Source organism: Mustelus asterias, unplaced genomic scaffold (assembly GCF_964213995.1).
Source record: "Mustelus asterias unplaced genomic scaffold, sMusAst1.hap1.1 HAP1_SCAFFOLD_3387, whole genome shotgun sequence".
Lineage (NCBI taxonomy): Eukaryota > Metazoa > Chordata > Chondrichthyes > Carcharhiniformes > Triakidae > Mustelus > Mustelus asterias.
Genome location: NW_027593332.1, coordinates 28,423 through 34,271, shown reverse-complemented (window position 1 = coordinate 34,271; position 5,849 = coordinate 28,423). Strand labels below are relative to the sequence as shown.

The following is a 5,849-nucleotide window of genomic DNA, read 5'->3' as shown; positions in this document are numbered from 1 at the left end:
TTATCATCGCTGTGTGGACACAGTCGGGGTGACAGACGGGCAGCAGGCAGGTGCTTGCGATACATTTGCCCCCTCACTGATTTGTGCCTCTCCTTTCTGCCCCTCAGGGACCCCTCTGTCAAACGGACCATCTGCAAATGCTGCTCCTCTCTCCTGCTGCCTGGTCTCACAGCGACTGTCCGGCAAAGAAGTGAGTTCACAGATACCCGGCGCGTAAAGGGTTAAATTCAGCACCAGGCTTTGTCCTCCCTTCACTGTGGGAGATTAAAGAGCCTGTTACTGAGGGACAGGAGCATTGAACCCCCCATCTCAAACCCTCGAGTATATCCATCTACCCCCGAAAGTGCGGTGCTCCCTCAGTACTGGCTCCGGGGAGAATGTCGGTCTGGATTATGGAGCTCAAATCCGAGAGTATATACATCTACCCCCGACTGTGCAGCACTCCCTCAGTACTGACCCTCTGACAGTGCAGCACTCCCTCAGTACTGACCCTCTGACAGTGCGGCACTCCCTCAGTACTGACCCTCCGACAGTGCGGCACTCCCTCAGTACTGACCCTCCGACAGTGCGGCACTCCCTCAGTACTGACCCTCCGACAGTGCGGCACTCCCTCAGCACTGACCCTCTGACAGTGCGGCACTCCCTCAGTACTGACCCTCTGACAGTGCGGCACTCCCTCAGTACTGACCCTCCGACAGTGCGGCACTCCCTCAGCACTGACCCTCTGACAGTGCGGCACTCCCTCAGTACTGACCCTCTGACAGTGCAGCACTCCCTCAGTACTGACCCTCTGACAGTGCAACACTCCCTCAGTACTGACCCTCTGACAGTGCAGCACTCCCTCAGTACTGACCCTCCGACAGTGCGGCACTCCCTCAGCACTGACCCTCCGACAGTGCGGCACTCCCTCAGTACTGACCCTCTGACAGTGCGGCACTCCCTCAGCACTGACCCTCTGACAGTGCGGCACTCCCTCAGTACTGACCCTCTGACAGTGCAGCACTCCCTCAGTACTGACCCTCTGACAGTGTGGCACTCCCTCAGCACTGACCCTCTGACAGTGCAGCACTCCCTCAGTACTGACCCTCTGACAGTGCGGCACTCCCTCAGCACTGACCCTCTGACAGTGCGGCACTCCCTCAGTACTGACCCTCTGACAGTGCAGCACTACCTCAGCACTGACCCTCTGACAGTGCGGCACTCCCTCAGTACTGACCCTCTGACAGTGCAGCACTCCCTCAGCACTGACCCTCCGACAGTGCGGCACTCCCTCAGTGGGTGATATTTTTGATCTCCGGTTGCAGAGCGGGGTCCGCAGATGACGATTGTGAGGTGTTTGTCTTGTGGATTGACGAAACGGTTCCCCAGGAGGCGAGGATACAGCCTGTGGGTCGAACGACCAGAGTCTCAACTTCCAGCTCCAGCCCCACATCGAGCCCTGACTCCGGCTGAGACAGGTCAGAGCTCTTTGATTTGATTTGATTTATTATTGTCACATGTATTAACATAGTGAAAAGTATTGCCAAACAGACAAAGCATACCATTCATAGAGAAGGAAACGAGAGGGTGCAGAATGTAGTGTTACAGTCATAGCTAGGGTGTCGAGAAAGATCAGCTTAATGCGAGGTAGGTTCATTTAAAAGTCTGACAGCAGCGGGAAGAAGCTGTTCTTGAGTCGGTCGGTACGTGACCACAGACATTTGTATCATTTTCCCGAAGGAAGAAGGTGGAAGAGAGAATGTCCGGGGTGCGTGGGGTCCTTAATTATGCCGGCTGCTTTGCTGAGGCAGTGGGAAGTGTAGACAGAGTCAATGGATGGGAGGCTGGTTTGAGTGATGGATTGGGCGACATTCACAACCTTTTGTAGTTCCTTGTGGTCTTGGGCAGAGCAAGAGCCCATACCAAGCTGTGATACAACCAGAAAGGATGCTTTCTATGGTGCATCTGTAAAGGTTGGTGAGAGTCGTAGCTGACGTACCAAATTTCCTTAGTCTTCTGAGAAAGTAGAGGTGTTGGTGGGGCTTTCTTAACTGTAGTGTCGGCATGGGGGGATCAGGACAGGTTGTTGGTGATCTGGACACCGAAAAACTTAAAGCTCTCGATCCTTTCTGCTTCATCACCGTTGATGGAGGCAGGGGATGCTCTCCACTACGCTTCCTGAAGTCGATGACGATCTCCTTCGATTCAGTGACATTGAGGGAGAGATTATTGACAGTGCGGCACTCCCTCAGCACTGACCCTCTGACAGTGCAGCATTCCCTCAGTACTGACCCTCTGACAATGCAGCACTCCCTCAGTACTGACCCTCTGACAGTGCGGCACTCCCTCAGTACTGACCCTCTGACAGTGCAGCACTCCCTCAGTACTGACCCTCTGACAGTGCAGCACTCCCTCAGTACTGACCCTCTGACAGTGCGCCGCTCCCTCAGCACTGACCCTCTGACAGTGCGGCACTCCCTCAGTACTGACCCTCTGACAGTGCAGCACTCCCTCAGCACTGACCCTCTGACAGTGCGGCACTCCCTCAGCACTGACCCTCTGACAGTGCGGCACTCCCTCAGTACTGACCCTCTGACAGTGCGCCGCTCCCTCAGCACTGACCCTCTGACAGTGCGGCACTCCCTCAGCACTGACCCTCTGACAGTGCGGCACTCCCTCAGTACTGACCGTCTAACAGTGCAGCACTCCCTCAGTACTGACCCTCTGACAGTGCGGCACTCCCTCAGTACTGACCCTCTGACAGTGCGGCACTCCCTCAGTACTGACCCTCTGACAGTGCGGCACTCCCTCAGTACGGACCCTCTGACAGTGCAGCGCCATCTCAGCACTGACCCTCTGACAGTGCGGCACTCCCTCAGTACTGACCCTCTGACAGTGCGGCACTCACTCAGTACTGACCCTCTGACAGTGCGGCACTCCCTCAGTACTGACTCTCTGACAGTGCGGCGCTCCCTCAGCACTGACCCTCTGACAGTGCGGCACTCCCTCAGTACTGACCCTCTGACAGTGCAGCACTCCCTCAGTACTGACCCTCTGACAGTGCGCCGCTCCCTCAGCACTGACCCTCTGACAGTGCGGCACTCCCTCAGTACTGACCCTCTGACAGTGCGGCACTCCCTCAGCACTGACCCTCTGACAGTGCGGCACTCCCTCAGCACTGACCCTCTGACAGTGCGGCACTCCCTCAGTACTGACCCTCTGACAGTGCGGCACTCTCTCAGTACTGACCCTCTGACAGTGCGCACTCCCTCAGTACTGACCCTCTGACAGTGCGGCACTCCCTCAGTACTGACCCTCTGACAGTGCAGCACTCCCTCAGTACTGACCCTCTGACAGTGCGGCACTCCCTCAGTACTGACCCTCTGACAGTTCGGCACTCCCTCAGTACTGACCCTCTGACAGTGCGGCACTCCCTCAGTACTGACCCTCTGACAGTGCGGCACTCCCTCAGTACTGACCCTCTGACAGTGCGGCACTCCCTCAGTACTGACCCTCTGACAGTTCGGCACTCCCTCAGTACTGACCCTCTGACAGTGCGGCACTCCCTCAGCACTGACCCTCTGACACTGCGGCACTCCCTCAGCACTGACCCTCTGACAGTGCGGCACTCCTCAGTACTGACCCTCTGACAGTGCGGCACTCCCTCAGTACTGACCCTCTGACAGTGCGGCACTCCCTCAGTACTGACCCTCTGACAGTGCGGCACTCCCTCAGCACTGACCCTCTGACAGTGCGGCACTCCCTCAGCACTGACCCTCTGACAGTGCGGCACTCCCTCAGCACTGACCCTCTGACAGTGCGGCACTCCCTCAGCACTGACCCTCTGACAGTGCAGCACTCCCTCAGCACTGACCCTCTGACAGTGCGGCACTCCCTCAGCACTGACCCTCTGACAGTGCGGCACTCCCTCAGCACTGACCCTCTGACAGTGCGGCACTCCCTCAGCACTGACCCTCTGACAGTGCGGCACTCCCTCAGCACTGACCCTCTGACAGTGCGGCACTCCCTCAGTACTGACCCTCTGACAGTGCGGCACTCCCTCAGTACTGACCCTCTGACAGTGCGGCACTCCCTCAGTACTGACCCTCTGACAGTGCAGCACTCCCTCAGTACTGACACATCAATGTGCATTCCCTTCTTGTGCTTTGTGCTAATTCAGCCAATGGGGGTTTTTTATATCTGCAGGTCAGATGGTCGAGGGGGTTGAAGAAGGCCGCAAAGATTCGGAAAATCACTGAAGGCATCCTTACCCTGCTGAATAAACAGTGACTGTACAGTTACACAGTGAGTGATCCTTACCCTGCTGAATAAACAGTGACTCTGTACAGTTACACAGTGAGCGATCCTTACCCTGCTGAATAAACAGTGACTGTACAGTTACACAGTGAGTGATCCTTACCCTGCTGAATAAACAGTGACTGTACAGTTACACAGTGAGTGATCCTTACCCTGCTGAATAAACAGTGACTGTACAGTTACACAGTGAGTGATCCTTACCCTGCTGAATAAACAGTGACTCTGTACAGTTACACAGTGAGTGATCCTTACCCTGCTGAATAAACAGTGACTCTGTACAGTTACACAGTGAGTGATCCTTACCCTGCTGAATAAACAGTGACTCTGTACAGTTACACAGTGAGTGATCCTTACCCTGCTGAATAAACAGTGACTCTGTACAGTTACACAGTGAGTGATCCTTACCCTGCTGAATAAACAGTGACTGTACAGTTACACAGTGAGTGATCCTTACCCTGCTGAATAAACAGTGACTCTGTACAGTTACACAGTGAGTGATCCTTACCCTGCTGAATAAACAGTGACTCTGTACAGTTACACAGTGAGTGATCCTTACCCTGCTGAATAAACAGTGAGTCTGTACAGTTACACAGTGAGTGATCCTTACCCTGCTGAATAAACAGTGACTCTGTACAGTTACACAGTGAGTGATCCTTACCCTGCTGAATAAACAGTGTCTCTGTACAGTTACACAGTGAGTGATCCTTACCCTGCTGAATAAACAGTGACTGTACAGTTACACAGTGAGTGATCCTTACCCTGCTGAATAAACAGTGACTCTGTACAGTTACACAGTGAGTGATCCTTACCCTGCTGAATAAACAGTGACTCTGTACAGTTACACAGTGAGTGATCCTTACCCTGCTGAATAAACAGTGACTCTGTACAGTTACACAGTGAGTGATCCTTACCCTGCTGAATAAACAGTGACTCTGTACAGTTACACAGTGAGTGATCCTTACCCTGCTGAATAAACAGTGACTCTGTACAGTTACACAGTGAGTGATCCTTACTCTGCTGAATAAACAGTGACTCTGTACAGTTACACCGTGAGTGATCCTTACCCTGCTGAATAAACAGTGACTCTGTACAGTTACACAGTGAGTGATCCTTACCCTGCTGAATAAATAGTGACTGTGTACAGTTGCACAGTGAGTGATCCTTACCCTGCTGAATAAACAGTGACTCTGTACAGTTACACAGTGAGCGATCCTTACCCTGCTGAATAAACAGTGTCTCTGTACAGTTGCACAGTGAGTGATCCTTACCCTGCTGAATAAACAGTGACTGTGTACAGTTGCACAGTGAGTGATCCTTACCCTGCTGAATAAACAGTGACTCTGTACAGTTACACAGTGAGTGATCCTTACCCTGCTGAATAAACAGTGTCTCCGTACAGTTACACAGTGAGTGATCCTTACCCTGCTGAATAAACAGTGACTGTGTACAGTTGCACAGTGAGCGATCCTTACCCTGCTGAATAAACAGTGACTCTGTACAGTTGCACAGTGAGCGATCCTTACCCTGCTGAATAAACAGTGACCCTGTACAGT

At 53.4% G+C, this 5,849-nt stretch overlaps 1 long non-coding RNA gene across 1 annotated transcript; it reads left to right on the top strand.

The window, feature by feature from the left end:
• Positions 1–103: 103 nt before the first annotated feature.
• LOC144490516 (uncharacterized) lies at positions 104–5,289 on the top strand. The gene is made up of 3 exons (XR_013497273.1): positions 104–190; positions 1,305–1,457; positions 4,186–5,289. It is a non-coding gene; the product is annotated as an uncharacterized LOC144490516 (long non-coding RNA).
• The last annotated feature ends 560 nt before the right edge of the window (positions 5,290–5,849 follow it).